Raw genomic sequence first — 22,432 nt, 5'->3', positions numbered from 1 at the left:
TATAGTACCTCAAGGCAATCCATCCCTTCAGTTTGTCCACCTTACCTTTTAAGCTACTTGCAAGCAAACAGGTGCAAATTAAAGCAGTGCTCCTATGTATCTTTTTACTGTAAACATAGCTAATCTGACTGCTAGCCTTACTCTCTTTGGTTCTTGCACATACTTCTGTCTTCTTGCTGATTTCACCCTCTTCAAGGGTGAGAAGATGGCGGCGCGACACAGCTCGCAACGGCCACTCCGGTGATGAATATCTGTTATCTGTCAAGTAGGGTGCCGTGCACCATCCTGATTTGATGGAGACAGATGTGAGAGCACGGAGGAACATCTGGTGAAACTTCTAAAACGCCTGCTTTGCTGCCGCTGCTACTGTGTGATCCTGAATCTCGGGAGGGGAAAGCCCCGAGTCCTCAGCTTTACTTGTTGCTCGGCGGCCGGGGCAGGGTCGAAGCAGTCGGCAGAGATGGTGCTCGGTGTCGGAGGGCTGGTCAGAGGCTCAAAGTTTTTGGACGGAGTCAGAGTTGTGGTTGGGTGCTTCCAGGGTGCCACATCGGCAAGTTTGTGGCGCTGGAGGTTTATGGCAGGGAGAGTTTCTCCCTTCTACCGTCTGCATGAGATGATTGGCTATCGGGACTTTGAGACTTTTTTTTTACAGTGCCCATGGTCTGCTCTTTATCAAATTACAGTATTGCTTTGCACTGTTGTAACTATATGTTATAATTATGTGGTTTTTGTCAGTTTTAGTCTTGGTCTGTCCTGTGTTTCTGTGATATCATACTGGAGGAACATTGTATCATTTCTTTATGCATGCATTTCTAAATGACAATAAATGAGGACTGAGTGTCCTCATAATCTAATCCTCAAGATGTATTATATCTGAGGACACTTCAATTGATCAATTACAATCTCTCAATTCATCATTTTGTGCTGAATTGACATTTCAGCCAACTTTTTATACCATCCAGATGAAATTTAGAGGAAATACTGTCAAGAAATGTTCAATTCTACATGATACAGCACTTCACAACCTTTATTTTTCTGATTTATCTTTGAAAAAAAAGCTTGTGACTCAGATATTTGTTAGAAATTAAATTTGATTTCTTGGAATGTTTTTGAGCCACAAGCTTTGTAGCATGTTCTTAAAAACCATATAGACAAACAGGCAGTATTACTTTATCGTATTTAAGTACATTCATTAGCTTTTAAAAACAAAACATGATTCAAATTTTAGACATTCTTCTCCAAATAGTGAAAATGAATTCTCCAAGTCAAGCTGATTTCCAGATTTACAAATTACATGCAGTGAATTTGCCAAAATTTCCTCTCATGCATCAGGAAACCTTGTTTAAACTACTAATAAGTTACACAGAAGACTGGACTTGAAACATGCCAAATGAAATACATCCACTTAGAGCAGGGCCGTTCCCAAAAATACAGACTTGAAAGGCAAGTTAAGTTGTAATATCCAAGTCGGCCATAGCACAAAGCAGCTGGTCAAAGAGCTCGGAATGAGGTAATACAGCAGTTGGGACAAATAATTTAAAAACCTACACAAGCTGAAGTATATACAAACAGGCACAGAACCTCAGCATTTGTTATCTGAACTACACCAATTATTTAATTAAGTGTCACGATGCCTCGTGTCTGGATAGTGGAGGTGGATGTGGATAGGGTCGTGGAAAAGGTGGGTGGTGAGGGTTATCCTTAAACCAGGACACAGAAAGTAAACTTATTACATAGAAGAAAGATTTCTGAAAGATGCCAGTGAAGATACAAAATAACTTTTCTGTAATATGAAGCAACTATTTTAAACTATGTGGGCTTTGTCTAAAAGCCATCATGTAGGACCCATTATGTTATCAAATAATAATGTTAATTCCTGATTGAAGACAAAATTACCATAAAGTAAGATGTGGGAAAATATTTCCAGACCAAACTGGCTTTTCCATGATTCACACACAGGATAAATTCATAGATTTTTTTTCTCTCTTGCGACTTTTGAATTAATTTGCTTCAAGTAATATTGGTTGTTTATCACTTCTGTGCATCTTATAACCTGTATTTAAAGATCACAGAACATAAGAAAATAGAAACAGAAGTAGGCCACTCAGCCTGTCAAGCCTGCCCACTATTCAATATGATCAAAGCTGATCTATCCCTGTCTTAATACTATGTGATAATTCCCTTTAATTATTCTTCTTCTAAAGAACTGCTGTGTTCCTCTTTAAATACTTTCAGGGATTTAGTCTCCATCACGCCCCTGGACAAAGATTTCCAGGTTTACAACTTGTACCAATATACTCACGTGCTCATACAACAATCTTAACCTGGTCTTTGAGCATGAGACTTATCAAAGAGCTTGCTTTTCAGTATTGAGATGAACTGATTTTATTCATTAACCCTGTACTTAATCTGGCAGACCTTGCCTCTGCCTCTGCCTCTTCCCTGTGAAATATTTCTTACTTGTGGGTAGTTTGTTTTATTGAATGAAGGGAAGAAACTTCAGGAAAGGAGAATAATGAGAAGAATTTAAAGATTTTAATAACAAATAAATACTTAATTTTTGGGGGTTTCTTCATTTAGTAAATACCTCAGTATCCTGCCACAAGCAGCTAAAGAGATTAGATCTGTATTCTTGGGATTTCAGAAGAATTAGCAATGATCGAACTGAAACATACAAGATCCTTAGGGGGCATAAAAGAATAATAATAATGTTGAGATGTTTCAACTAATGGAGTAATCTGGAAAGAGGGGACATAGTTATACATTTAGGGAGAGTCATTTAAAAGTGAGGTGCCCAAGTTACTGAATAAAATCAGCTCATCTCAATACTGAAAAGCAAGCTCTTTGATAAGTATCATGCTCAAAGACCAGGTTAAGATTGTTGTATGAGCACAAGTGAATATATTGGTACAGGTTGTAAACCATTAGTTGACTTTAAACTTACTTTTAATAATTTATAACAACCTGGCTCAGCCTGAATTTCATTTTCATGGAACTGTACAGTACATAAAGTGATCATGTGGTTCAATGCATGAGCTGGCTCTGAAGGGGTCCTCCAGTTAGTCCTATTTCTCTGGTCTTTTGCCGAGTTTTATAACTGATTTTCTCCTAAATTACTTACCTTAAGAAAGTTTTTTTGGTACTTGCTTCCCCCATCCTTTTTCATAATGCATTCAAGATACTAGAAAATCTGCGCAAAGATCTTTTAAAACTTTTTAAAACGTCTCATCTCACATTCAGCCTTTTTCCAATTATCCTCCCTACATTCTCTAGTTACAATCCCAGACATCCCACCTCTCCGGAAGTTCTGGGAGTCTTCCGCAAATTGATGGTGCTACCTCCCCGAAATGAGTTTTTGCGGGGTGGGATGTCTGCAATCCTTTCTGGATTTGGAATAGCCTGTTTTTGTCGCTTTATTTCCTTATGATATCTTATTGATTTTTACTCAATGGTACCAGTGGTGCTCCAAAATTAGCAAGTTTATTCATCAATCAATTTGCACGACAATCAAAGTCATCACTGTGTGCCTCTTGTCAATTGTTTTGAGACCATCATCTGCACATTTCAATGTTTCAAGTAATCATGGGATTGATTAGAAAATTAATCACCTGTGAATTGAAAACATCCCAGAGGTGGATGAATTCCTGAGTTAAGCAGCCAAAGTCAGAATAGTAAGAGAATAAAATCATTTGAAAGAATGAGTTACATTATTAGACTTGGAGGACTTCACATGATACCAAACTATTAGAACAGATAAATACAACATACTTCTGACATCATGCTATTTTAAAATGCAAGCAATAAAATTTTGTTTTTTGGGATATTTGTGAACAGGAAATCTCATTTGAAGTACTTTGAGTTCAGTCCTTCTCTAACGGCAGAGAAAGAAATATCAAATAAATGTAAGATGACTCTGAAGATTACTGTGGCATGATTTTGAGGCCTTCATTTTTTTCTTTACCATCTAGCCTGCAAAGAGATCATACTTTTCTGCATTCACAGAGTGAAATTTATTCTCTGGAACAGTACTAAATTATATTTTACATCCTCTTATGTGGACTCAAATCTGGATTATGTCAAACAATGTTCTTATCATGAACAAATTTGGAATGAATATTTGATTTATTTCTAAATCAAAAAACAATTTCTAAACAGCTCATTGCATATTGTAAATACTATTTTGCCTTTAATATATTTTGCTACATAAATATGTCAGCATTTCTCATCCAAAATACTTCAAACACTAGTGATTGCAGAAGGTACAGGGCAATTTCCAAAAAGAATTTCAACATCATGGCAGGCTGGTCCAGAAAAGGAAGCCATTAAAGCTTTTATGGTGAGTCGCCAAAGTTAGCCTGGGCACAGATGTCAGAGGGGAGTGGTATAAAGGCATTTTTTTCTGGCTGGAAGACTGTGACCCCAGTGTTCTGCAAGGATTAGTGTTGGGATCTATTTTAATCATTTAGACAAAAATGTAGATAGACTGATCAGTTGCAAATGACATGAATATTTGTGGTTTTGTGGACATTATGAAAAGTCTGAGAAAATCTGCAGATGCTAGAGAGCGAAAGCAACACCCACAAGGATATACGGTGTACCGGAAAGATAGTTTAGTAGGCAGAAGGGGTGGTGTGGCCCTGTGTATAAGAAATAATATTAAATCATTAGAATGGGATGACATAGGATTGGAAAGTGTAGAGTCTCTATGGGTTGAGTTAAGAAATGGCAAGGGTGAAAGGACCCTAATGGCAGTTGTATACAGGCCTCCAAACAGTAGCTGAATGTGGATTACAAACTACAGCAGGAGATAGAAAATGCATGTCAGAAAGGCAACATCATGATAATCGTTAGGGATTTTAACATGAAAGTGAATTGGGAAAACCAGGCCAGTACTGGACCTCAAGAGAATTTGTAGAATGTCTAAGGATTGGCTTTTTAGAGCAGCTTGTTGTTGAGCCCACTAGGGGATCAGCTGTGCTGGATTGGGTATTGTGCAATGATCCCGAGGTGATAAGAGAGTTCAGGGTTAGGAAACCCTTAGGGAACAGTGATCACAATATGATCGAGTTCACTTTGAAATTTGAGAAGGAGAAACTAAATTCATATATGTCAGTATTTCTGTGGAATAAAGGAAATTACACGGCATGAGAGGGAAATTGGCCAAAGTTGACTGGAAAGGGACACTAGCAGGAAGGACAGCAGAGCAGCAATGGCTGGAGTTTCTGTGAAAAATGAGGGAAGTGCAAGACAGATATATTCCAAATAAGAAGAAATTTTCGAATGGAAGAAGGACACTACCATGGCTGATAAGTGAAGTCAGAGCCAAAGTACAAGCAAAAGAGAGGGCATACAAGGAAGCCAAAACTAGTGGGAAGATTGAGGATTGGGAAGCTTTTAAAAACTTGCAAATGGAAACTAAGATCAGTAGGAAGGAAAAGATGAATTAGGAAAGGAAGCTGGCAACTAATATGAAAAAGAATACTAAATGGTTTTTTAAGTATATAAAGGGTAAAAGAGAGTTGAGGGTAGATATAGGACCAATAGAAAATGATGCTGGAGATATTATAATGCGAGACACAGAGATGGCAGGAGAACTGAATGCGTATTTTGCATCAGTCATCACAGTCGAAGACATCGGCAATATGCTGAAAATTCAAGAATGACAGGGAAGTGAAGGATGTGCAGTGAAAATTACCACTGGGAAGGTGCTCAGGAAGTTCAGTGGTCTGAGGGTGGATAAATCTCCTGGACCTGATGGAATGCACCCTTGGGCTCTGAAGGAAGTAGCTATAGAGATTGCGGAGGCATTAAGAATGATCTTTCAAGAATCGATAGATTCTGGCATTGTACCAGATACCGGAAAACTGCAAATGTTACTTCGCTATTTAAGAAGGGTGGGAGGCAGCAGAAAGGAAACTATAGACCTGTTAGCCTGACATCAGTGGTTGGGAAGTTGTTGGTATTGATTGTTAGGGTTGAGATTACGGAGTACCTGGAGGCACATGACAAGACAGGCCAAAGCCAGTATGGTTTCCTGAAACGAAAATCTTGCCTGACAAACCTACTGCAATTTTTTTGAGGAAATTACAAGCAGGGTAGACAAAGGAGATGTAGTAGATGTGGTGTACTTGATTTTCAGAAGGCCTTTGACACGGTGCCGCACATGAGGCTGCTTAGCAAGATAAGAGCCCATGGAATTACAGGGAAGTTACTAGCATGGGATTGGCTGATCAGCAGAAAACAGAGAGTGGGAATAAAGGGATCCTATTCTGGCTGGCTGCCGGTTACCAGTGGTGTTCTACCAAGGTTGGTCCTGGGACCGCTGCTTTTTATGATGTATGCCAATGATTTGGACTACGGTATTAATGGATTTATGGCTAAATTTGCCGATGATACAAAAATAGGTGGAGGAGCGGGTAGTGTTGAGGAAACAGAGAGCCTGCAGAGAGACTTAGATAGTTTAGGAGAATAGGCAAAGAAGTGGCAAATAAAATACAATATTGGAAAGTGTGTAGTCATGTAATTTGATGGAAGAAATAAACAGGCAGACTATTATTTAAGTGGGGAGAGAATTCAAAATGCAGAGATACAAAGGGACTTGGGAGTCCTTGTGCAGGATACCCCAAAGGTTAACTTCCAGGCTGAGTCATTGGTGAAGAAGGTGAATGCAATATTGGCATTCATTTCCAGGGGTATAGAATATAAGAGCAGGGATGTGATGTTGAGGCTTTAAAAGGCACTTGTGAGACAACACTTGGAGTATTGTGTACAGTTTTGGACTTCTTATTTTAGAAAAGGTGTACTGACATTGGAAAGGGTTCAGAGAAGATTCACGAGAATGATTCCAGGAATGAGTTACCATATGAGGAACTTCTGGCAGCTCTTGGGCTGTATCCCCCAGAGTTCAGGAGAATGAGAGGGGATCTCATAGAAAGGAGAGCTGCCAGACGTATGTTAAAAGGCCTGAACAGGTTAGAAATGCCAAAGTTATTTCCCATGGTAGGGTAGTCTAGGACAAGAAGGCACGATTTCAGGATTGAAGAACGTCCATTTAGAACAGAGATGCAGAGAAATTACTTTAGTCAGAGGATGGAATTTGTTGCCATGAGCGTCTGTGGAGGCCAAGTCATTGGGCGCATTTAAGGCAGAGATTCATAGGTTCTTGATTAGCCAGGGTATCAAAGGGTATATGGAGAAGGCACTGGATTGGGTACGACTGGAAGAATTGGATCAGCCCATGATTGAATGGCAGAGAGACTTGATAAGCCAAATGGCCTACTTCTGCTTCTATATCTTATGGTCTTAAAATGCAGGTGGAACTCAGGCCAGGCAACATCTATGGAAAACAGTAAACAGTCGACATTTTGGGTTGAGACTCTTCATCTGGAAAGGAAGGGGAGAAGACTTAGAAGGTGTGAGGAGGGAAGGAAGAAGTACAAGGTGGTAGGGTGATAGGTAAAACCAGGAGAGGGGAGAGGTGAAGTAAAGAGCTGGGAAATTGATTGGTGAAAGAAATAAAGAGAATTTGATAGGAGGGAACCAAAGACTATGAAAGAACGTGAAGGGGAGGAGCACCAGAGGTAGCTGATGGGCAGGTAAGGAGATAAGGTGAGAGAGGGAAACAGGAATAGGGAATGGTGAAGTGGGGGAGCGAAAATACCAGATGTTCGAGAAATTAATATCCCAGAATGGTAGTGAGGGAGGAGGCGTAGTGGCAGGTGTGGCACTTGTTCTGCTTGCAAGGATAAGTATCAGGAAGGTGATCAGTGGGTTGGGCTGAGTGGACAAGGGAGATACTTAGGGAGTGTTCGCTGTGGAAAGTGGTGGTGGGGGCTGGGGGCTGGGGGAGGGAAGATGTGCTTGGTGGTGGAATTCCTTAGGAAATGGTGGAAGTTATGGAGAATTAGATGCTGGATGCAGAGGCTAGTGGAGTGGTAGGTGAGGTCATCAAAGAAAAGAATACATTGGAAGGAATGGCAAATGAAATTTCATCTGGATGAGTGTAAGGTAATGCATTTTGAGATATCAGATGTAAAAAGACAGAAAACAGTAAAAACTAAGACTCTTTTTAATTTACAGAGGGATCTTGGAGTGCAAGTCCACAGCTCATGGAAGGTGGAAACAGAAATGAACAGCATGTAAAGAAGGTTTACAGCATGCTTGCCTTCTTTGACTGGTGCACCGAGTATAAACATTGGGAGATCATGGTGCCACTGTATAAAACTATGGGATCCCACCACCAAGCACACCTTTCCCTTCCCCCCACATTCAGTCTATGTGTATAGGAAGGATGGGAAGGCTGTGGAGAAGGTGCATAATATATTCATCAGGATGTTGTCAGTCTTTGGGAGAATTAGTATCGAAACAGGTTGGTTAAACAAGGATTATTTTCATCGGAGCATCAGAGGTTGAAAGGCATTCTGATAAAAATATACATAATTAAGAGAGGCATAGATAAGGTTGTTAGTCAGAATCTTTTGACCAGGGAGAAAATGTCAAATACGAGAGATAACAACTTTCAGGTGAGAGGGGGCAAGGTGATTTGCTAGACAGTTCCCCCACCCCCTACAGAGTGTTGGGTGGCTAGATGACTTGACAGGGTTTAGTGGTAGAAGCTGATAAAATAGCAATGTTTAAAAGGAACTTAGATATGCATGAACAGGCAAGGAATAGAGACATATAGATCATGTACAGGTGGCTGGGATTAGTTGTGCTCGGCATCATGGTTGACACAGACTTAGTGGGCCAAAGGGCCTGTTCTTGTACTGTACTTTATTTTATACTGTACATGTTCTAACTAGGACCAAATTAGATAACATTTGAAAATGAACATTGAGATGGAGGTATGCTGTTAGTGCCATTCATATTTTCTTGCTGTTGTCAGCAGGTAGAAGTTTCAAGTGCTTCAGGATTTGCACCACCAGGTTCAGGAACAGTTTCTAATCCTCAACCAACAGGCTCTTGTACAAAAAGGGGATAACTACACTAATTCTATTTCTGGTGTTCCCACAGCCTATGATCTCACTTTAAGGACTCTTTACCTTGACTCTTTATTTTGTTACTTCATGCTCTCTTATTTTTTGCTATTTATTTATATTTGCATTTGCACAGTTTATTTTTCTTTGATCATGTTTACAGTTACTGTTTTATAGATTTACTAAGTATGTCCGCAACTCAAATGTATCTTTGCCAAAAACAAAACTAGTCTCCACCAATCATGGTTAACCCACTGATAGAACGTTACATGGGACATTTGGACGGTCAGAGGTGAATGCAAGAAATAGAACATTCATTTCCACACAATACATTTGTCAATGTGTACATTGATTTTAACACAACTGAAAGGATAACTTGTAATGATGGTTTGGCTGCTTTATGGCCAAGAATAAGAGAGAAGTAGGATGGGCACAGTGACAAAGTGGTAATCGTTCCAATTATACTTGGAGCAAACTTTCTTGTACTACCATCCAGAAGGAGATTCTTGATGTTGATTTCAGTTCTTTCTCCAACTGATCCACTGTGGCTGCCAAGACATGATACCACATCGCTGCTTCTTTGTGTGACATGCAAGCAAAAACCATGAACTTAGTGTTTCAGAACAACCTTAAAGCAGATCAGAGCAGAAGTATTGCTTTAAAGGGCCAATGGTCTGCTGAGTAATGTCATAAATGTATTACAAGAACTCCTCAATTGAATTTAAGAGTCAAAATCACAGACTCAAAAGTTAACAATGCAAAAGGCAGCCATTCAGTCTATCACTTCCCAATTCTTGGTCTGTTGCCTAGGAATGAAATTCTCAACCAGGTACATCAAATACCATGAAGGGTCTTGCCCAAAATGTCACCTGTTCATTCCTCTCCCTAGATGCTGCCTTACCTGCTGAGCTCCTTTAGATTTCCAGCATTGCATAAGCTCTTGCATATACAACAAATACATTAAAAGCTTCTGCTTCCACCAATCTTTCAGACAGTGAACTCTAGCCCCATAGCATTCCACCAGTCTTGCAGAGGACAGCATTGTCTCTTATTAGCCATTTTTTTTATCTGAATTGGTAATTAAAGGATAGACAGCACAATTCCCAACAGATTTTCTGCTTATTTGTGCTATTGCCCAGAAGGACTGTGTTTTCCATTCACATTTAAGTTAAAAATAATGCATAAGTTTCATTTTTAATTCCTCCTTTGGCAAATTAATGAACTAAGTATTTCACATTGGACATCCCTCTATCATAAGGTGAGTTGGCATTATTGAACTGGCAATTATCATAAAAATGTCTGTACAAATTCACTCCCTCATGATTTTATGACTCTGTCCTTTTTAATAAAATTCATTGCTGGAGAAATACTCATACATTTTTGTCTTTTTTTTACTGTCACCAATAATAAAATTTGTTGACTCTGCTCAAGTTTCTCTTAATATAATCACTCCCAAAATCTCTGTTTCCCCTTGAATTCCTTTTCACTTTTACAACTTTTAAATGCTTTTATGTTAACCCAAAGAATGCTTTTAAAAATTGTATAAAATTAGAATTAGCTTTTCTGCAACATACTTCTTCAAAGGCAGCACCTCAGAATCAAGGATGATTTGCTTCTACCTTAGTTCAGTGGATTCATAGGAGACAGATTAGACCATTGTGGGAAACAAGACTTTTGTACAGGAGTGGAAATGCCCGACTGGACAGCTGGGTGGGCAGTTTGTGAAGTAGTGTGTTTCCTCAGCCATTTAACACTTAGCTTCTGTGTGCTCACAACAAATAGATTTGAGGTTCTCAGTGCCATTTTGAATACCCTCTCTCCATTATGAGTAGCCATGGCACTAACTCCCAGGAGTTAGTGATAATTTTGCATTTTTTTTAGAGAGGATTCTAGAACATCCTTGGAAGTTTTGCTGTATCATCTTGGTAATCTCTTAGTATGACAAAGCTTGGCCTACTGTGTCTGTTCAGGAGCCTGTGTCAGGAGTTTCAGGTGAAAACACTTGGGATGCCCTTCAGAGTCAAATGTATAATTAGAACCTCAATGATTTGGATATTGACCTAATATTGGTGTGCTTGCCCTTTCACCGGATATGAAGATTTTTTCGTTGAGACAGTGTCAATGAAATTGGTCCATTGCCTCGAGGTGCAAGTTGGGGTAAGTTTAACCTCAGAAGTATAAGAGAAGACAGAGATCAGGCCTGTTTTGGGAATGTTAGAAAGTAAGATTGTAGTGGGCAGTTTTGGTGTGTATCCCTACATATCCTTTTTACTTCAGAATAATAAAATGGACTTCATAATAATAGCATAATATAAATAGGCTGATATCATTAAATGCTTTTACAAAAGTCGGACAACTGAAAAATTTTAACCTGCAGACTGAAAGTCAATAGTGACAAACAGCACTGAAAACTGGAGTAAATGAAGACATTAATCAAACATGACCTAAAACTTCTACTTCTTCATGCCATTCACATTTCAACAATGTCAGTAGAGAATAGAAAGATGCACTATCAATGATCTTGACAGCTGTTAAGGGACCTTATTGTGATATTCAGAACAGTGACATTCATAGATAAAAACATTTTTCCATTACAAGTTACTAGGGAGAACAAAATGGTTGAACTCACAATTTCAAAGTGACTGACTTGCAAGCTAAAATTTAATTAACTTGTTTCTAAGCAGAATTCAAACATTGTCCTGTTCATTTTAATAAGACTTTCTTGAATCTGTGCTTTTATTTCTAACATATTGATGTCATTGTCATGTCCTTTATTAATTGATTTAGATATTAGCGCTAAAAATTAATTTCCAGCTACTTCAGGAGAATTTTATACAGCAACAGTAAAATACAGTCTGACATTGCACTTTGGGGAGTGCATAGGGTAGGTTGCTCTTCTTCTCGTTCATACTTCCACATTATTAACTCCACTCAACACAAGGTTCACAATTATCAGGATGTTTAGGGAAACACTCTGCCTCCTTTCTATTTAACTATCCAATGGAAAAGCTTATGAAAATAGTTTGAAAAATAAGACAAGTAATAGCAGTTGCAGAGAATTCAAAAGATCACAGAACACAGAAACAAGCCTTCAGTATCCATACCTGTGCCAATCATCAAGTACCTATTTCCACTAATCTAATTTACCAGCTCTTATCCATAGCCTTCTATGCCTTGGCAATTCAAGTACTCCTTCAAATGGTTTTTAGATCTTGCAAGAGTTCTGATTGCAGTGCCTTTTCAGACTCTCAGATCAGATCAGGCATTCTAGATAGAAAAAATCCTTAAGGTGGAAAAAATCAATTGAAGACATCTGATATTCTCTCCAAACCTCTTACTCCTTACCTTATACAAATTTCCTCTGGGCTTAGGCACCTCTGCCATAGGGAAAAGTTTCTTACTGTCTAATCTATCAGTGCTTACACACCCTGGCAGCCTCCTCTCCTCCAAGGAAAGCAAAGCAATCTAATCGGTCTGACAATTTACGAATTTACAAACTACTCTTGCCTGAGAAACACTACACATTATTACATGAATTGCAAGCACATTTGATGCCTATGAATATAATTTTTGCTCAAGAACTACTGTCATCCACAAAATAGACTGTGTATATTTCACTCTTTAATGATGAAGGTACATTTAAGTTTCTGAAATGCCTTCAACTGTTAGAAACTTGTAAGCATATTTGCTTTATTTCAGGACTTTTAAATAAGCGTGTTTTTACTTTGTAATTTATAATTTGTGAGAATTTTTCATTATGCTTGGCTGTTTAGATTGCTGATGCACCAGAGATTCCTCGAAATTCATACAAAAGTTGCTGGTGAACGCAGCAGGCCAAGCAGCATCTCTAGGAAGAGGTACAGTTGACGTTTCGGGCCAAGACCCTTCGTCAGGACTAACTGAAAGAAGAACTAGTAAGAGATTTGAAAGTGGGAAGGGGAGGGGGAGGGATGGAGCCAAGAGCTGGACAGTTGATTGGCAAAAGGGATACGAGAGGATCATGGGATAGGAGGCCTAGGGAGAAAGAAAAGGGGGAGAGTGGAAGCCCAAAGGATGGGCAAGGGGTGTAGTGAGAGGGACAGAGGGAGAAAAAGGAGAGAGAGAAAAAGAATATGTGTATATAAATAAATAAATAACGGATGGGCTACGAGGGGGAGGTGGGGCATTAGCGGAAGTTTCAGAAGTCAATGTTCATGTCATCAGGTTGGAGGCTACCCAGACGGAATATAAGGTGTTGTTCCTCCAACCTGAGTGTGGCTTCATCTTTACAGTAGAGGAGGCCGTGGATAGACATATCAGAATGGGAATGGGACATGGAATTAAAATGTGTGGCCACTGGGAGATCCTGCTTTCTCTGGCGGACAGAGCATAGGTGTTCTGTGAAACGATCTCCCAGTCTGCATATATAACACCTCACATTCCATCTGGGTAGCCTCCAACCTGATGGCATGAACATTGACTTCTCAAACTTCCGCTAATGCCCTACCTCCCCCTCGTAACCCATCCGTTATTTATTTATATATATATATATATATATATATATACACACATTCTTTTTCTCTCTCTCCTTTTTCTCCCTCTGTCCCTCTCACTATGCCCCTTGCCCATCCTCTGAACTTCTCCTCCCCCTTTTCTTTCTCCCTAGTCCTCCTGTCCCATGATCCTCTCATATCCCTTTTGCCAATCAACTGTCCAGCTCTTGGCTCCATCCCTCCCCCCCGCCGTCTTCTCCTATCATTTTGGATCTCCCCCTCCCCCTCCCACTTTCAAATCTCTTACTAGCTCTTCTTTCAGTTAGTCCTGACGAAGGATCTCAGCCCAAAATGTCGACTGTACCTCTTCCTGGAGATGCTGCCTGGCCTGCTGCATTCACCAGGAACTTTTATGTGTGTTGCTTGAAATTCCAGCATCTGCAGATTTCCTTGTGTTTGCCTCAAAATTGAGGTTTGTTTGTAAACAAAATCAATGAAGGAATATTTGGCACCCTTTAGTCACTGTTGAATACAAAGTTCAAGCCATAACCTTTCATCTAGTTTCCATAGCACGTTAACACTGAATGCTTATGAGTTCTCGCCATGGCATATCATTAGTTTAGAGAGCAATAGATGCTCCACATGTTCACTTTTGAACAAATCTCTAATGAGAGCTTGGGATCAAAATAAAGAAGGAAAATAAACAACTTTCTCCAAGTAAAGAATGTATTCTCAATAATTCAAGGTCTGCAATAATGCTGAATCCTATTACTTGCAAGGAATTTAGCCTGGAGGTTGTATTTGGCAGGGAAAGACGGATGTGCTCTATGAACGTGCACTCATAAATTTTTTCCAACAAAAAAATTGCAGATATCAGCAGGTAAAGCACACTGCTGTTAAAGTGCATTTATGAAAGCAAGCTTTTACCTCCTAGGAAGTCATTGTCAAGAAGGGAACCAGCCTGAATCTCTTCTCCTTTTGATAAATCATTTCAGAAGATTCAACAGCTGCAGAAGAAGCTTGTAATACCAAAAATATGCATTTTATAAATATACAAAAAAACTCACAAGAAACTACTTTCTTTAACCATTAAAAAGAACAGGAATGAAAAGCAAAAAAAAATCAGCTGATCAAATTTTGACAGGCAAACAAGTGTGTAAATAGCAGACAAAGATTGTAGCAATAGAATGTGTCAGGAGACACTAAAGGGTGAAATAATGGGATTGTGTGATTATGGTTTACTTCAAATTAAAACTTGCTGTATCAGTGATTCCAAAAGTGCCTGACAAAACAGCCAGTGAAACATGGCAGGTCATGTTATTCACAATGTTTCTAAAATAGCATCATTGCATGTGTTTGTGTTTAAAAAGGAGTGATAGTTGGCGAGAAACAAGCAGGAGGACAGGCTTTTTAAACAAATTTTATTTATACCGTCTGTGATATCCTGTTTCCATTTTCAATCTCAGATAGTTCCTAGTTTGAAGAAGAAAGTTAATATCACCCACTTAAAGACAAATTGGAAGATGTACCTGAGTGTGACAAAAAGGCCAATAGGAATACAAACTATATTGCTGGCCAAGTAAGAAACTGTAAGTACACAGGACTAGCTTGGGGCATAATCATCTCTAATTTCCAATGAAGAAAGGCCTCACCGAAACTTTGACTGTTTATTCTTTTCCATAGATGCTGCCTGACCTGCTGAGTTTCTCCAGCATTTTGTGTGCGTTGCTTTGGATTTCCAGCATCTGCAGATTTTCTCGTGTTTATGATGTTAATCACCTGATAATGTTGCGCTGTTTAAAAAGGCAGATAGATACAAACTAAACTGGTAATGGAAAATTATTGTGATCAGTTCTAGAGAAAAGTGTCATCTTCACAGAATCATACATAGATTAATGAAAAATAGTCAGCATCATTTTGTTAAGGAAGGTCATGTCAAATTAACTTGATTAATTTTTTAAGTGCTAACAATAAGGGTTAATAAGGGAAGTTAATTTGATGTAATCTATATGAATTTTAGCAGGGTTTACAACAAGGTGTAACATGAAGTTTGTTTGTATCAGATCCGAGATCAGGGAAGAATAATGTATTAGATCCAAAATTGGCTGAATGGGAGAAGACTAATGGAAGCTTCTGTGACTGAATGACTGTTGGTCACAAGTTCCATAGATCAAGTTCAAGTTCAGTTTATTGACATTCAATTGTACCTACGTATACCGCCAAATGAAACTACATTCCTCCAGACCAAGGTGCACAAAACAGCACATAGAACTCACACACATAACACAGAAAGTATTACCACAAATAAATTAACAAATAATCAGGTACATATACGAAACAAATCAAAAAGTAAATAGTATAACGCTACTGACAGTATGAGTGATAAAACTTGGGTGGTGGCAGGGAGTTCAATAGTCTTACAGCCTTGGGGAAGAAGCTGTTTCCCATCCTAACAGTTCTTGTCCGAATGCTTCAGTACCTTCTGCCTGATAGTAGGGGGTCGAAGGGATTGTTAGACAAATGGGAAGGATCATTGACAATGCTAAGGGCCCTACGTGTTCAGTAGTCCTGATAAATATCTCTAATGGATGCTATAGAGACCCCAATGATCCCCTTAGCAGTCCATGCAATTCCTCGTCGGGACTTGTGGTCAGATGCTTTGCAACTCCCACACCAGACAATGAAGCAGCTGGTCAAGATACTCTCAATGCTGCCCCTGTAAAACTTGGTTAAAATGGAGGGGGGTGGGTGGGAGCTAGCTTCATTCACTTCAATCTCCTCTGTTAGTGGAGATGCTGCTGTGGTTTCTTGACCAAAGGTGCTGTTGAGAGACCAGGTGAGATCACCCATTATGTGTACTCCCAGAAACTTGATGCTCCTAACTCTCTGCATAGAGAAACCATTTATGTGCTGTGAGGAATGGTCAGTCTACACCTTCCTAAAGTCCACAATCATCTCTTTGGTCTTGTCCACATTGAGACTGTTCGCACCATTCTACCAGCCATTCTACCCGTTTTTGTGCACCATCTCGTTGTCATGTTGATGACGCTAACCATTTTTGTGCCAGTAGCAAACTTAATGATTCGGTTTGAACTGGATTTAACACCGCAGTTATGTGTCAGCAGCAGGCTGAGCACACAATCCTGGGGAGTGCCAGTTGTCAGTGTGATGGAGCTAGAGATGTTTTTGCCAACATGAATCCTTCTGTCAAGAAATCTCGGATCCAGTCACAGAGAGAACGAGAACAGTTTACCAATCAGCTTCTGACAGATGATCTTATTAAACGTCAAGCTGAACTCAAGAAACAGCATCTTGGCATATGAGGCATTTTCCATGATCTTAGGATAATGTCTTAGGACCATGTCTTTGATAGCAAGGCAGAAAACTTCAGGTTGGATGTTCTGGTCAACTGGGCTGGAAAATAACAAATGAAACTGAATCCAGTGAAGTGTAAGATAATGCATTTTGGGAGGAGTAACATTCTGGATATCAAGATAAGAGGAAGAACAAAGGAACCCTGTGCTGTGCATCCACAGATCCTTAAAAAGATACAGGACAGGTAAACAATGCGTTAAAAAAATCACGAACGATGCTACCCTTTATGAGCCAAAGCACAGAATTAAAGAGTTAGGGAGGTTGTGGAAGAACTAAATACAACACAATTTATGTCACAACATGAATGCTGTACATAACTCATTATATTACAAGATGGATTTTCTTTTGCACAAATTAGGGTGCAGAGGAAATCTATAATGCTACTGGGACTGGAAAATGACAACAATAAGAATTTTTTTTTTCTTTTCAATAAGAATGCAGATGAGAGGTTTTAACTGAGATGTTTGAAATTATGAAGAGCCTTGATAAAGTAACCAAAAAAACAATTCATTTTCCAGAGCAATCAGAAACCAGAGACCATGAATTTAAATTAATTGTGAAAGGATTAGAGAGGAGATGAGGTGAACAAGTGACAACACCATGAATTTGCTTGGGTTTCAGGCACCTTACCCAATGAATCCAAGCAACATGCTTGAGTCTAGCATGGCCAGGTTCCAAAGCTTAATTTTGCATGAAGTCCGAAATTAAGTACCATTTTAATAGTTTCGATAATTGTAAAGAAGATTTGATATATATGCTGTCATGACAAAGTCTGAATGACACAAATTCCCCTACAACACACACAATCATAAAATTTATTTATGCTTTTGCATGAAATTGTGTTGATTGATCATGCATAATCAAAGAGAATTCATGTACTTCTGTCTGTGCAGTTGTCTCTCTGAATGGATTGAAAAATTAGATAACTGATATCAATGCCAGAAATAAACATACATTCTGCCATGACATTATGCTTAATCAGAAATGCATTACATAAATAAAGCTAATCTATTTTAACCAACTTTTCATAAATATTATACAACAATTAGCCTTGTAACTTTTATATTTGGATTTACATGGATGTATAAAGTATCTGTTATTTAAAACAAAAGTTGGGTTTAATATATTATCAGTTTAATTTTTCTTTTTTTTTTCACAGAGGGAGTTGATAACTGGAGTTTGCTGCCTGAAAGGGGTGGTGGAATTAGATACAATCACTACATTTAAGAGACGTTGCTACAGGCATTTCAATAGGACAGCAATAGAAAACAATGGAGACCCAAGAGACTGAAAGTGCGGCAGTCCCGAGTAACAAACAATCTTGAGGAATTCAGCAGTAGAAGCATCTGTGGGAGGAAATGAATTGTGACAATTTTGCATCAAAACCGTGTATCAGGACTGAGATAGAAGGATATGGATCTAACTTAGACAAATGGGATTAGTATATATGGGCCAAAAGATCATCTTGGGCGTGATGAGCCAAAGGTCCTGTTTCTGTGCTGTACAGCTCTATGATGCCATGACTTTATCTCACTGGTTCCCTTTTCCTTTATGTGCTTATTTAGCCTAAGTACAAAAGTACAAATAAAGTTTATGATTGCGTTTATTTGAAGGAAATTGCACTGTTCAAATTTGAAAAATGTGTTGTAACACGCTCCATATTTCCAATGTTTTTTGAGATGAAATGTTCATTTCAAATTTGCTATTTGCCTGCCTTGTATGTATGGTCTCTTGTTTAGTTCCTGTTGAGCAAAATTACTATGCTGAAATCTCCAGAGTGAGAATGGAACTCAATCTTCTGATTTAAGAGACAAGAGCACTACCAATTGAGCTACCAACATAAACTATCAGAATGACAGGTAGAAGCAGTTTCTTTACAAAGTCAAAAATGCTCATAATTTTAAAACAATACTTCTCTCATCTTTCAATCTTTTAAGATAGAGAAAAGACCCAGCTTTGTCATCCTGTCGTATAACTGAACTTTCTAGTTTGATCTACATGTACTTTTTCACATCCTCTCCAGTTCTTTTATATGTTTTACATAATGATTTCTTCAACATACAGTACATATGGATTATAACTTCACTATTTTCCAGTTCTCACATTAAATAAAGTTATTGTGCTTAGCTTGCTTTAAAGTATGTTAGGTAATCAATGTATTTGTAATTCCAAACCTCTTTGGTTCCCTGCTTTGTAATTTATTGTAAATTATTGCTTCTTAGTGTTGACTACTCATCCACTTGGTGTCACTCTCCAACTAGCATAAATATGACTCACTACCCTGAATCCCAATACCTTGCCTAATACCTTGGTCTTTGAGGTAACCATTTTGTGACTTTTTCCCTTATCGCCACATGCTTGGGCCTTCTTCATTTGTCTATAATGTAGCAATTTATCAACAGACTTTGAGATCTAAGTAAATCATATCAACTAAAATATCCCTGTCAACTTCATCCTATCAACATTAAAAGTTCAATGACATTGATAATTAAAATACTTGTATTTTTTAAATCCATGCTGGCACTTAGCTTCCATTTCTACATAAGAGTGTCAACATGTATCCATGTAAGTACCAAACTCTAGCTGCTTGATACTGGAATTTTGCCGATAATGCTTCAATGGGAGACTCCTCATGGTGTCTAGTGGCAAAGCATGAACGTATACTGGGAAAGAAGTACACTGAACTTACATCTGGTTACAACTAGCACAGGGACAGAGCGTCTATTCAATATGCCATTCAACTAAGCAGGAGAAGATTAGCCAGGAAGCCAGTCTTCTCCTTGATTATACCTACTGGAAAGGTAACACTGACAGACTGAGTGAAAGAAAGTTCTCACCCATAACAATGGTAAGCAATGTGCAGATTGCTCAGTACTGAAAAGAAAGTCCAACTCTTATGATTTCAGTTTTTATATAGTTTTCTATTTTTTTTCTTTGAGTAAATACTGTTTTGCCTATGTTTTCTTTATTATTGATAATAAGCTAATGGGTTCATATTTCTTTAGACATCAATCTCTCTACTTAAATATAGGTATAACATTAGCTAAGCACCAGATCTCCGGCAACACCTTACGAAATATTTACATTATATAATGGTACCTCTACTTTCACTTCATTCCTTTAAAGTACTTTGTATAATCCGTCTGGAAGAGAGACTGTCATTCACTTTTAGTTTGATGTATTTTTAAAATTTGCACATTTTATGTTACATTCTTTACTTCATCTTCCAGAATTGTGCTGATCTGATCTGGTTCTTTGATTTCATAATTTTGTTCTGCCTTGCTAGATCTTTTAGATTTCTCTTTCTTCTGAATATTCTAGTTTATCATGCTCTCCCTTGGTATTTGTAAACTTAGTCCTAATTATTACCTTATGCTTCCAATCACTTAGGGTGCCTCACTAATTTTAAGTTTACTCTTCTTTCTAATAGAACAGATTTTCCTGAGCTCCTTTGAATATTAGTGTTTAACATGATTTTCACTGATGTTCCATGTCACTGTTCGTCATTACTTTGCAATTAGATTTGCACTAGTCTGTACTTAGTCTCACACTTTTGCAGTCTGACACTTTAATCTTTGTCATGCATATAATCCACTTAACTATTATTTTAAATGGAATTATGCATGGTCAAAGTATTTATTTTTCTGCTCACTGTGCATTCTCCATAACTAGAGCTTTCAGTGATTCCTCCCTCAGTATCGTCTTGTAAACTGGGTTGAGAGTGACACATGTATGGATTATAAAGCCTTAAACAAATTAACAGCCAAGTTACCATGGGTATTCTCCATATTGTGTTGTGATAATCTGACATAACAATAATGGCATTGAGTTCATGGCCTTGAGATAGTAGTGCGTATTAAAAGAAGCAAGAGGTAGAAAATTTCAAGCAACAGAATTTTCAGTAATTCAAGACGATAAAGACAGAACATTTTGACCATATTGTAATAAATACTACATTTTCAGCTGGGCTGATCTCTTCCCAAATGAACTAGTTTAGCATGTACAAAATGAAGTATGCTTATTTAAAGAATACTATCATCTACTGTTTCCTTAACATAAAGGAACCAGCTATGATATGATCTGTTTACCATGAATATTGTGCTATGGAAGTTTGAAACACAAAATAATTTTTAGAAGTATGAATTTGTCCAACTTCAATTTTCACCATTTTTCTAAAATGTCTTTTCACCTAATTCTATTCTCATGCTATCTTAAAATATCACTTTTTTAAAAAATCTCCAATATTGTTCTTAAAATTCTAACCTCACAGCTTGTAAAACATATTTATGATTAAGGTTTAAAATCTGTAAACTATTTAATTTTGCGCTGTATGCAAACAATGGATATTTAACAACTAAAAGAAATTGAATAAACTGTTTTGAATTCCATCAGAGAAGTCTGAAGAATCAGCTAAACAGTAATTAAGCACTTTAACCAGGGAAAAGTTAACTGCAGCATGGAATCCAGGCTCTAAATGAGAACAACATTTAAACTTCACCCTTAGTAAAGAAATTACAACCAAATCTATCATGGTTAGGCAATCTTCCATTTTATGAATTAAAAATTAGGAGAAAATGAAACGAAATGGATTTACAAGTTTTTTACTTCAGTTGCATCCAGGCTGAAATAGACATCTAAAATTGAATCAACATATGCACAAATTCAAGGAGAACTTTACTGATTAAATTGAACTATTGGCATTTTTTTCTTTATTGAATCTGATGGTGGGCAAGATAAGCCATTTAATGCAAATCTGGGCATGCTAGATTTGATTCTCAGCTACACTGAAGAGAAAATATAAATATGAGATGAGAAATTGGAAGTATTTTTTCAGAACTATTGCAAGTAATGATGGTTTGGAATCTAAGCGATTCTGGCCAAAGGTTCAAAACAGCTCACTCCTGACTTGGACAGCTTCCAGCAACAGAGCACAATTTTTTGAAACCAGGTGCACTTCAGCTAGATTTGATTCTCAGCTACACTGAAGAGAAAATATAAATATGAGATGAGAAATTGGAAGTATTTTTTCAGAACTATTGCAAGTAATGATGGTTTGGAATCTAAGCGATTCTGGCCAAAGGTTCAAAACAGCTCACTCCTGACTTGGACAGCTTCCAGCAACAGAGCACAATTTTTTGAAACCAGGTGCACTTCACACCCAGCCCTCAGTTTCATGCAGTTATAGAATATATACTCTCTGCATGATGGACGTTTGACCATACGAAGATTACTAGGGACAGGGTTGGTTGAAAACCCCTCTAAATACTAAGGATGCAGGAATTATGTCATAAAATATACCTTAAATTTGTATAAAAACTTGAATATTTAGAGGTTAAATCCATTTTACTTTATTAAGCACTATCATATGCATATGCCTTGTACATTCCCAGGCTTTCAATAATGCAATCTTAAAGGCTATTATGAAGAAAGTGTGTGAGAAATTAAAGAGAATTTCCTATTCTGTAAGTAAAGGAGCATGTATGCTCCTCATTCATTTGTTCTCCATTTTTCAAGTCAACATTTTAGGAAGAAATAACAGATACAAATCACTGATCATAACAATGAAGCTCATATGTGCTTTCTCACCAAATCTGTGATTTAAGAAAATTT

The 22,432-nt window shown here is 38.0% G+C and overlaps 1 protein-coding gene across 2 annotated transcripts in view; it reads right to left on the bottom strand.

Annotated features, from left to right (window-relative positions):
* Nucleotides 1-22,432, bottom strand: part of fhit (fragile histidine triad diadenosine triphosphatase) — a 1,013,122-nt gene that overhangs the window by 922,736 nt on the left and 67,954 nt on the right. The window contains exon 1 of one of the 2 annotated variants that reach the window (XM_063068399.1): nucleotides 14,879-14,897. The exons of the other annotated variant lie outside the window; for it this stretch is intronic. The gene's annotated coding sequence lies outside the window, so the exon portion shown is untranslated. Of the gene's footprint in view, nucleotides 1-14,878; nucleotides 14,898-22,432 lie in introns of those variants that run through there. 2 annotated transcript variants of the gene reach the window in all.

This window comes from Mobula hypostoma, chromosome 15 (assembly GCF_963921235.1).
Source record: "Mobula hypostoma chromosome 15, sMobHyp1.1, whole genome shotgun sequence".
NCBI classification, from domain to species: domain Eukaryota; kingdom Metazoa; phylum Chordata; class Chondrichthyes; order Myliobatiformes; family Myliobatidae; genus Mobula; species Mobula hypostoma.
This window is presented reverse-complemented; position numbering and strand designations above follow the sequence as displayed.